Raw genomic sequence first — 11928 nt, 5'->3', positions numbered from 1 at the left:
TGCTGTGTTACACCACGCCTGCTGTCTGCTGCCATGGTTCCATCTGAGCCTAGCCGTTACTACTGTCTGAACTGCTACAGGTACACTTGTGCTTGGACTATATAGACATTGACTTGGTAAACTGTTTGGCCAGCTGCTATCCTGCTACGGCGGTTCGGCCTTTGGGTCCACATACCGACAGATTGTGACACTGGGAAACTGGAAATAATTTATTGTGGGGTGGAATGGGATAAAGCAGTGATTTCTCCATTGTTTTCCACTTTCGTTTTTACGGCATTCACCGTGCATTAAAAATTACTTATTAACTTTATTCTGAAGGTCAATACGATTACAGCGATACCAAATTTATATATACACTACCGTTCAAAGTTTAGGGTTACTTAGAAATTTCCTTATTTTTGAAAGAAAAGCAGTTTTTTTCAATGAAGATAACATTAAATCAATCAGAAATACACTCTATACATTGTTAATGTGCTAAATGACTATTCTAGCTGCAAACGTCTGGTTTTTTAATGCAATATCTACATAGGTGTATAGAGGCCCATTTCCAGCAACCATCACGCCAGTGTTTCTAATGGTACATTGTGTTTGCTAACTGTGTTAGAAGGCTAATGGATGATTAGAAAACACTTGAAAACCCTTGTGCAATTATGTTAGCACCGCTGTAAACAGTCTGCTGTTTAGAGGAGCTATAAAACTGACCTTCCTTTGAGCTAGTTGAGAATCTGGAGCATTACATTTGTGGGTTCGATTAAACTCTCAAAATGGCTAGAAAAAGAGAGCTTTCATGTGAAACTCGACCGTGTCTATTCTTGTTCTTAGAAATGAAGGCTATTCCATGCGAGAAATTGCCAAGAAACTGAAGATTTCCTACAACGGTGTGTACTACTCCCTTCAGAGGACAGCACACACAGGCTCTAACCAGAGTAGAAAGAGAAGTGGGAGGCCCCGCTGCACAACTGAGCAACAAGACAAGTACATTAGAGTCTCTAGTTTGAGAAATAGACGCCTCACAGGTCCACAACTTGCAGCTTCATTAAATAGTACCCACAAAACACCAGTGTCAACGTCTACAGTGAAGAGGCTGACTCCGGGATGCTGGCCTTCAGGGCAGAGTGGCAAAGAAAAAGCCATATCTGAGACTGGCTAATAAAAGGAAAAGATTAAAATGGGCAAAAGCACACAGACATTGGACAGAGGAAGATTGGAAAAAAGTGTTATGGACAGACGAATCGAAGTTTGAGGTGTTTGGATCACACAGAAGAACATTTGTGAGACGCAGAACAACTGAAAAGATGCTGGAAGAGTGCCTGACGCCATCTGTCAAGCATGGTGGAGGTAATGTGATGGTCTGGGGTTGCTTTGGTGCTGGTAAAGTGGGAGATTTGTACAAGGTAAAAGGGATTTTGAATAAGGAAGGCTATCACTCCATTTTGCAACGCCATGCCATACCCTGTAGACAGCGCTTGATTGGAGCCAATTTCATCCTACAACAGGACAATGACCCAAAGCACACCTCCAAATTATGCAAGAACTATTTAGGGAAGAAGCAGGCAGCTGGTATTCTATCTGTAATGGAGTGGCCAGCGCAGTCACCAGATCTCAACCCCATAGAGCTGTTGTGGGAGCAGCTTGACCGTATGGTACGCAAGAAGTGCCCATCAAGCCAATCCAACTTTTGGGAGGGCCTTCTGGAAGCATGGGGTGAAATTTTTCCCGATTACCTCAGCAAATTAACAGCTAGAATGCCAAAGATCTGCAATGCTGTAATAGCTGCAAATGGAGCATTCTTTGACGAAAGCAAAGTTTGAAGGAGAAAATTATTATTTCAAATAAAAATCATTATTTCTAACCTTGTCAATGTCTTGACTATATTTTCTAGTCATTTTGAAACTCATTTGATAAATATAAGTGTGAGTTTTCATGGAAAACACAAAATTGTCTGGGTGACCCCAAACTTTTGAACGGTAGTGTATATATATATATTTTTTACTACTTTTACAAGGAAAAAACTAATTTGGAAAAATAAAATTTATTTTGTGTCGTCATATTCTGAGAGCCATAACTTTTCGTCGATTGAGTAATATTGAGGACTTACTTTTTCAGGGTGAGCTGTAGTTTCTATTGGTACCAATTTATTGTGCATTGTAACGCCTCTGACAGCCGCGGCCATGGACGAGTGAGTTCTCGGCAGCATCTCCCTCCTGAGAGAAGCCGGCACTAACTTCCTGGTTCTGACACTGTCTCCCGCAGAATGCTGCTGGACTATAAAAAGGGCTCTGCCCTCTTGATCATTGCCTGAGCATTGTTGTGTTACCTAAAGTTTCTCATTGCAAATGGTCTCCTAGTGTTTTCCAGTTCCCAGTGTTACCCGTTCCTGCTGCCTGTTCCCTATATCCCGTGTCGAGTCGTGTCTTCCGCTGCATCTATTGTGTCGCACCCCGCCGGGTGTCTGTCTGCTGTCAGAGCCTCATCTTAGCCTGAATCCACCGCTACTGTCTACATTGCCTCAGGTACCCTTTCTTGACTATAGACATTGCATTGTACCTGTTTGGCCAGCTGCTATTCCGCTACACAGTACGGCCCAGTGGGACGACACCGCGCATCATGACAGTACGCTCAGGCCATGGACCCCGCTGGTCAATTCAAGGGCCTGTCATCCTCCCAAGCCATGCAGGCGGACCTGCAGGACATACGAGCATGACAGGATTAACTTCTGGTGGCAGTAGACTCTATGGCACAGCAGCTAACGGCGCTAGCTGCTTCCTTCTCTGCTCCTGTTCCAGCCTCTCCAAATGATCCTCCTGCTACGCCTCCTGGCAGCTCCGGTTCTGATCCTCGGTTCTTGCTGCCACTGCCACCTCATTTCAATGGAGACACAAGCACGTGCAGGGGATTTCTGAACCAGTGTCATATCCACTTCACCCGGCACGCCAGAGCATTTCCTTCAGACGGAGCCAGGATCGCCTTCATTAATTTGTTACTTGCCGGTAAGGCCCTGGCATGGGCGAACCCAATCTGGGAATGACAGGGACCCGAGACTTCCAGGGGTCGTGCGGTTATTCCACACTGGGTTCGAGGAGCCTGCCATGCTGAACCTTCGTCAGGAGGACGCCTCCGTGGGCGAGTACACCATCCAGTTCCACACCCTGGCAGGAGAGCTGTCCTGGAACAACGAGGCGTTAGTAGCTTCCTTCTGGAATGGCCTATCATCCGAGATCAAAGACGAACTTGCTCCATCTTCCTTGGACGACCTAATTCTACTTGCCATCCGAGTGGACATGAGGCTCAGAGAAATATCCCAAGAGGTTCGACAAGAGAGAAGGCTTCCTAGACTGGCCCCAAACTTCCAGCAACCCCTCTTGCCTTCATCTACTGCTCCATACGAGGTCCCGATGCAAGTGGGTCGGCTTAAACTGACTTCCAGGAGAAAAAGCGCAGGTGCATTTCTGGACGCTGTCTATATTGCGGCCTCGCTGGCCATGTCGTGCGTCTGTGTCCCCAGAAGCTAAAAAACTCCAACACCTAGGATTGGTTGGAGAGACAACCCTGGGTGACACAGCATTTGATAGAAAACTCTCCTCCAAGCTGTTCATCCCTGTGACCATTGTCGCTGGCGAGAGGCCCCATCCGGTTTCTGCCTACCTGGACTCTGGCTCTGCAGCCAATTTCATGCACCAAGACCTTGTGGATCTTCTTCACTTGCCCATTACCCTTCTGGAGAAGCCGCTGTTCGTTGCCTCGGTAGATGGACTGCCGCTGCCCGACCCAATATTGTCTGTGACCAAGCCGCTGAGGCTTCAAGTGGGAGCCCTTCACTCTGAGCTCATCTCCCTGTTTGTCCGTCTGTAAAAAACTATTTTTAAAACCCTGATAACCCCTTTAAGCACTCCTGCCCTGCAGCCCTGGGGTCCTATTCAAATCCATCCAAAGACAACAGCTGCGTGGAATTTGTATGTTCCCGTGTTTGCATGAGTTTTCTGCAGGTACACCGGGTTCCTCCTACACACCAAAACATACATAAAGTTAATTGAAAAATAAAAGCTAAAAAATAAAAATCATACTTAACCAGATTGCTCTCTTCCTTCCTGCAGTTTCATCCCATGTGACCGCTGCAGCCAATCACAGACTGCAGCATCATATGGCCTGTAACGTCATCGTAGGAGGCCGGATTACGTGCAGAGAAGACGAAGGGGGTATGTATGAGCGCTTTTTTCCGCAGCATGTATTCCGATCAAAAAAACGCACCACAGCGTGGTGCGGTTTTTCGGATGGAAGGTGCTGTGGGTTCTAAGTCGGATACACTGCAACGTTTTTACGCAGCGTATCCGACCAGTGGGAACGTGGCCTTAGGCCTCATGCACACGACCGTTGTGGTGTGCACGGCCTTGATTTGCGACTTGGACGGCCGTGGAGTGTCACCCGCGGGCCGCGCCCAAATCGCGGGCTGTGCACATGGCCGCGTGAATTCATTTCTATAAGACATGTCCTATCTTTTTGCGGTCCAGGCTCCTGGGCAATGCACAGACCGTGGAAACCACGGTCATGTGCATGGGCCCATTGAAATTAATGGGGCCACAATTCACCCGCAGATTTGCGGGTGAATTGCGGCCGCAAAAATACGTTCGTGTGCAGTTCACGTCGAGGTTCTGGAGAGCCCTCTGCGGACTCCTAGGTGTGAAGTTGGACTTTTCCTCGGCCTACCATCCTCAGTCCAATGGTCAGGTCGTGAGGATCAATCAGATATTGGAGAACTACCTGCGCCATTTCATCTCTAAGCAGTATGATGACAGAGTGCAGTTGCTTCCGTGGGCTGAGTTCTCTTACAACAATCATACCACCGAGTCGACAAGGAACACACCGTTCTTCATTGTCCTTGGCTAACACCCACGAATACCTATCCCGGTTCCTGATACGTCTGAGGTACCAGCTGCTGACACGGCCTTTACAGACTTTCTACAGATCTGGCAGCAGACTCGATCCTCCATCCTGCTGGCGGTTGACCGTATGAAACGGAAGGCGGACACAAGGAGAAGAGAACCTCCTCAGTTTCTTCCTGGCACAAAGGTCTGGCTGTCCTCCAGGAACATTCGACTGAGGGTGCTGTCATTCAAGTTTGCTCCAAGGTTCCTCGAACCCTTCGAGATCCTGCAACAGATCAATCCTGTCGCCTACAAGCTTCGGCTGCCTCCTGCCCTCAAGATCCCCAATTCCTTTCATGTCACTCTCCTGAAACCGGTGGTCCTGAATCGCTTTACCAGGACTCCTAGCCCTGCAGTTGCCTCTAGCGGTCCATCAGACACCTTCGAGGTTAAGGAGATCTTGGACAGCAAGAGAGTGAGAGGAAAGACTTTTTAGTTGGATTGGAGGGGGTTTGGTCCTGAGGAGAGGTCCTTGGAGCCAGAGAACCTAAATGCTCCTACTCTTCTGAAGTTTTTCCCTCGCTTTGGTCCAAAGAAGAGGGAGCGTAAGAGGGGGGATACTGTCATGTCCCTGGCTGCAGGCCGTCAGTTCCACTCTCTCCCTGACAGCCGCAGCCACGAGTCGGCGAGCACTGGCCCCAGTCTCACCACAGCCGGATCCCGTAGGGTGCGCGCGCACGCTCGTGCCTGCTCTTAAAAGGGGCAGCGCGCACCGGACTTTAATGAACTATCAGCCCATAAGTCCCTGGACTATAAAAAGGGTTCAGCCCCTTGCTTCTATGCCTGAGCATTGTTGTCGTATAATAAGTCTGTCTTGCAAATAGTCCTCTAGTGTTTCCTGCTCCCAGTGTTCCCTGATCCTGTATCCTGCAACCTGTATCCTGATCTAGTGCCGTGCTGAGCTGTAGCCGTGCTGTATACCACGCCTGTCCTGCTACTCCACGCCTGACGTCTACCTGCTGCCTAGTCCCAGCCAAGACTGCCTTGCTACCGTCCGAGCTGCCACAGGTACCCTATATGAATTAGTCCACGAACCCTACGTGACAATCCACTTTCATCTGATAGATATGTTCTCGGACCCGAGTGGTAAATTTGTTCTGATACACTGTCTCCTTTATCATAAACCATTTCTCCTGATAGGGGTTTATGTTCCCCCGCCCTTTTCCCTTGCCACTATTCAATGCCACTCTGTCGTTTATAGCCAGACATCCGTCTGTACTTAGTATCTGGCTTGGTGATTTTAACTCCACCTGGGATAAGCATTTAGACAAGTTCCCCCGCCCTGGCCAAGACGCTGTATCTCTGGCTCCCTCCCATTGCTGTACAGGAGATTCTGGAGTCCATGGCCTCCTTCCAGACATCTAAATCACCCGGTAGTCTGCCTATTGAATTTTACAGGGCCCATGCAGATTTTTTTGGCTACACGTCTCTTGGATGTTTACCAGGCGGCTTTGGACTCTGGAAAACTGACCAGTTCAATGAGGGAGGCGACTATAGTAGTATTGCCTAAAAAAAAACCTAGATTATGTGATTCCTACCCCATCTCACTCTTCCAGACTGACATTAAAATCACGGTGAAACTTCTGGCTAGACGACTAAATATGGTAAAACGGTCTTTTATTTATCCGAACCAGACGGGCTTCATGCCTGGCAAAGCCACGGCCATTAACCTTCACCGAGTGTTCAATAATTTGCAGTCCACTCATGAGGATGTTGGCGCTCGTGTCATAGTCTCCCTGGATGCCGCCTTTGACTCAATAGAATGGAATTTCCTTTTTTTTAACACTTGGATTCAAATTTGGATTCGGACCAGAATTTATAAAATGGGTTCAATTATTATACTCTGCCCCATCCTCACGAGTGGCAGTAAATGGCCGGACTTCGGACCCCTTCCCTTTGTATAGAAGTACCCGACAGGATTACCCTCTTTCCCTTCTATTATTTGTGCTGGCAGTGGAAACCCTCGCTGAAATACTCATTCAAGAACCCTGTATTATAGGTTTTAACTTCCTCCTGTAAAAGAAAAGGTTAGCATGTATGCTGATGACACCCTCTAAGATCTCGCTGACCCTGGGGTGTCCCTGCATATAGTGCTTTCCATAATTACACGTTTTGGCTCGATGTATGGTTTAACCATTAATTGGTCTAAGTCCCATATTTTACCATTGGATATATCTGTCCCTGTTGCTTCGGCGATCTCTACCCCACTCTTCTGGTCGACCTCTATTACATATCTTGGTATACCGATGTCCAGATCAGTTTTTGACTTTGAATCATTAAATATCACCCCTTTGGTTTCCTTTCTGCGTGCCAAGATTGCCAGATGGAACCAATTGCTCCTATCTACAGCTGTAAGAGTGAGTTTAGTTAAGATGACCTTAATGCCTAAAATCCTGTATATTCTCCAGCAGTTTCCCATATACCTTACAGCCCGTTTATTACAGCGTATTGAAAGATTACTCACTTCTTTTGTATGGAACAATGGTAGATTGAGGGTGGCTAGCCGGCGTCTATACGCCCCATTGGATGAGGGTGGTGTATCTTTCCCCAGTGTTAAATGGTACTATGTAGCTAGTCAGTTATCCCACCTGGCAAGATGGGGAGCGGCCGAGCATGTGAGAGTTCAGACTCTAATTATTTCCCCATTTAGTACACACTATGCTCACCCTTTGCATATTATGTTTTGTGGCCGGCTACATACCGGTGGAAACTTACATGACCACCTGATCCTGAATCAGGCCCTGCTGGTGTGGGACGTTTCTCAGCGTATGTTCTACTCCACTGGCATCACTAGTCACACACCTCTGTGGCACTGTAAAGCTCTCTCAGAATTATTGCAGCTTTCCTTTGATACCCCCTAGCATAAGAATGGTATTTGGTATCTCTCCCATATGTATTCTGACTCTGGTATTAAGACATTCCCTGAACTGCAGGAGGAAATTGCACTCCCCTCCTCCCAATTGTTCTATTTGAGGGTCAAACATGCACTTGAGACAAAGCTGGGCCTGGGGAAATAACGTACGAAAGCTTCCATCTTCCTAAGTTTCTGCTTTCTCCCCCAGTTAAACACTTGATTTTCCAACTTAGGGATGAGCCTATTATCCGGCTCATCCTTCTGAAGGCAAAACGGGAAGGTTATGTGGGTCCACTGACTGAGGATGAGTGGGACAGAGCCCTCTCCTCCCCTAAACTTATATCATCCAACTATAATGAGTGACTCACATAATTTTACATACTGCATAGGGCGTATAAAACCACCTCTAGATTACATCGCTTCTGTCCTGACTAACCTGACGAATGTCCTAAACGTGGGCTTACTTCGGGTTCCTTTTATCATTTGGTGTGGTCCTGCCCTAAGATAGCCGGATTCTGGGATCAAGTTTCTGAACGATGAAATGGGGTCTCCTGTCCCGCTGTGCCCTAAGACCTTTCTATTCACTCCTGACCCGGCAGATTATGACTCCCGTCATATCCATACATTTATTGTGGAGACATTATGTTATGCTAAAAAACTGTTAGCCAAAACTTGCTTGTCCTGTCGTGCACCAACATTTGCAGAATGGCTGTCTCTGGTTGGTAGTATGTTACCCCACAAAAAATTGTTATTCCAACATAGAAACTGTCCTCTCAAATTCACCAACATTTGGGATGGCTGCAATCTCCTGATACTGTCTACTCCCCCCAACACAGACTGTATACATTACACACTATGGACCTCTACTTTCAACGTGGTATAGATATAGGTCCTGATCTTTCGCTAAATATTACCTGACATGTTTATGTTCTATTTTTATGCATCTCTACATGTGGAAACAGTTTGTGTTTAGTTTGTATTATGCATTAGGCAGTGATTGACTACACTCTGGATTATAAATATTCAAGGAGTGTAAAATTACAGGATACACTGCTGTTGTCTACACATCTCAATGCGATGTTTTACAATAAACTTTATTTGTAAATTAAACAAAATAAATAAAAAAAAAAAGCTAAATGTTTAGTACATCCGATTAATTTTCTCTATGATCCCGATATTTACAAGCTACGACGATTGTATGGTCATTCCCCAAACTTAGTTACTCAGTACACATACGTCCATTGGGCAGAAAGTCATTATGATGCTGGAATTTTTTTTTCTTCATTTATTATAAAAAATATATATATTTTTTACATTATAATTCAGTTATTGGAAAAGTCTTGCAACGTTTTACATATGCCATGATCACATTGAGGGTGACTTCTCGAATCATTGCCCTGTTTTGTTATTTGTTCGCTATTGCATGCTATTTTGGTCAGTGCCTCCAATGGATGTCTTGATGCTAAAGATCATTTTTAACCAAACATAAATGTTTTCCAACTCAGATGTGTAATGACTGCGGACGTGGACCACCGCCTCTCCTCACCCCCTGGCGGCCGAGACCTCTATCTTCTTGCCGACATCTCCTTCCCAGGAGACGGCAGCACACGCGGCCGCACCGCTCTGTGGTTTCCTCTAGGCTGGGCGCGCAGGTTATCCCCTTCCTTAAAGGGCCAACACGCGCACATGCATTAAATTATCCAATTATCCCCAGATCTCTCTGGACTATAAAAGGGCTCTGCCCTTCCACACCTTGCCTGAGCGTTGTTGTTGTATTCCCATGTTAGTCTTAGCAAATGTTACAGCCGACACTTCAGAGTAACTAGCGGCATCGTGCTTGAGCGCGATCCCGGTAGTTTAACTAGTTAAATGCCGCGGTCAATACCGACCGCAGCATTTAAATCGTGAGAAAGAGGGGGGCGACCCCTCTAACAGCTCATCGCGCCCCCCGCAACGCAATCGCAGGGGGGGGGGGCGATGGTTGCTATGGCTGCCTGGGGGCCTAATGAAGACCCCCAGGTCCGCCATCTTTGTACACCTATTAAGTCCTGCCTCTGGCAGGGCTTAATAGATGCCTGTCAGAATCACGATATACTGCAATACATTAGTATTGCAGTATATCGTGCAAGCGATCTAACGATCGCTGGTTGAAGTCCCCTAGGGGGACTAATAAAAAAAGTAAAAATGAGTTCGGTTTTTTTTTGTGTAAAAAAAAATAACAAAAATTAAAAGTTAAAAAAACCCCCCTTTTTCTATTTTCCCCCTAGAGCATAGTAAAATAAATATACATAATTGGTATCGCCGCGTCAGTAAAAGTCTGAACTATTACAATATATCATTATTTAACCCGCACGGTGAACGCCGTAAAAAAAAAAAATTTGTAAGCGCCAGAATGTCTATTTTTTTTGGTCACCTCATCTCCCACAAAAAAAAATGAAATAAAAAGTGATCATACCGTCGCATGTACACCAAAATGGTATTAATAAAAACTACAGCTTATCCCGAAAAAAATAAGCCCTCATACCACTTAATCGACGGAAAAATAAAAAAGTTATGGCTCTCGGAATTTGGCAACGCAAAATACATTTTCTTTTTTACACTTGTTAAAATAGTAAAATATATAAAAAACTATACATATTTGGTATCGCCGTAATCGTATTGACCCGCAGAATAAAGTTAACATGTTGTTTTAATTGCACAGTGAATTCCGTAAAAACAGCGCGCAAAAAACCATGGAGGAATCGCTGTTTTTTTCATTTTCTACCCCACAAATAAATTTTTTCCCATTTTCTAGTACATTATACGGCAAAATAAATGGTGCTACGAAAAACTACAACTCGTCCTGCAAAAATCAAGCCCTCATAGTACTATTTCGACGGAAAAATAAAGACGCTATGGCTTCTGGAATGTGGAGAGGAAAAAACGAAAATGAAAATCTGAAAGTTGTTTACGTCGGGAAGGGGTTAATTGTATCCTATTCCCAGTGTTCCCGTATCCTGCTTCCTGTATCCCGCACTGTTTGTTTCTGTGTCTTATCTAGTGTTGGAGTCGTATTGTGTCATCCGCCACGCCTAGAGTCACCCACTTCTGGTATCATCTGCCACGTCAACCTCCATCCGTGCCAAAGCCTCTGCTACTGTCTGGACTCTTGCAGGTACTCCTGTGCTAAAGATTTATAAGACTGTTGTTTAGCCAGATGCCCCTCCGCTACGATGGAGCGGTCTAGTGGGTCCACAGACCCCGAGATCGTGACAAGTTGCTTTTTTAAGCAATTTATGATTTACAATTACTTAGTATTTACAAGTATTTAGGTGCTGAAGTTTGTATACTGCCTTGAAATGTTAACAGTTGACTCATTACCCAGAAGGATTACTCTGTGTGGCATTTTGCTATTGCATCTAATAAGATATCAAAGCTGAAGTGCGAAATATTCCCCACTGCAATTTTAAAGTATCAGTCAAGTTCAACAAGCTGCAATTGGTTTGTAAACTTTATAATATTAATGAATTGATATCATTAATATTTTGGGCCATAATATGGATAATAATTTGAAGTATTATATTTCCTAATGCCTAACAAATGTAAGATGATCAATATGTAAATGTTATATTTAATTTTTGTGGTTTTCGACAGATGAACAGTGAAACTTGTAATTTATAGGTGATTTTTGTATCTATAAGTCCAAGTACCGGAGGAGTACCACTGTAGAGTGATTGGGATGCAGTTGGATTAGGCTTTTATACTTACGGTATTCCAGGGTGCAGAATCAAGTTCCCTGTATAAAATTAAAGCAATCTTTCATATACCTTCAAACAAAATATCCACAAAGTCTGCCAATTCAGAGCACACAAAAGAACCATTTTGGAAGTCTCTGTACGCAATAGCATCGAGCTTCTGTTTTTACCATGGATCTCGAATACTTTATTCTAATTTGTGTTATTTCGTTTCCAAGAAGTTTCCATTGCTCTTTAAGAATAGCATAAAATGCTGCACTGTTCTAAGCGGTAAAAAACAAAAAACCTAAAACTGACAGACTCGTTGTAAATTAATAGTATCTATAAGGAGCTGTGGTTAAATGAATCCATCATATCGGCCATCGCTACTGTAAAAGCGGGAGCCATAACGCCAGTGTGAAGGTATACTACTTATAAA

Source organism: Rhinoderma darwinii, chromosome 2 (genome assembly GCF_050947455.1).
Source record: "Rhinoderma darwinii isolate aRhiDar2 chromosome 2, aRhiDar2.hap1, whole genome shotgun sequence".
NCBI classification, from domain to species: domain Eukaryota; kingdom Metazoa; phylum Chordata; class Amphibia; order Anura; family Rhinodermatidae; genus Rhinoderma; species Rhinoderma darwinii.
This window is presented reverse-complemented; position numbering follows the sequence as displayed.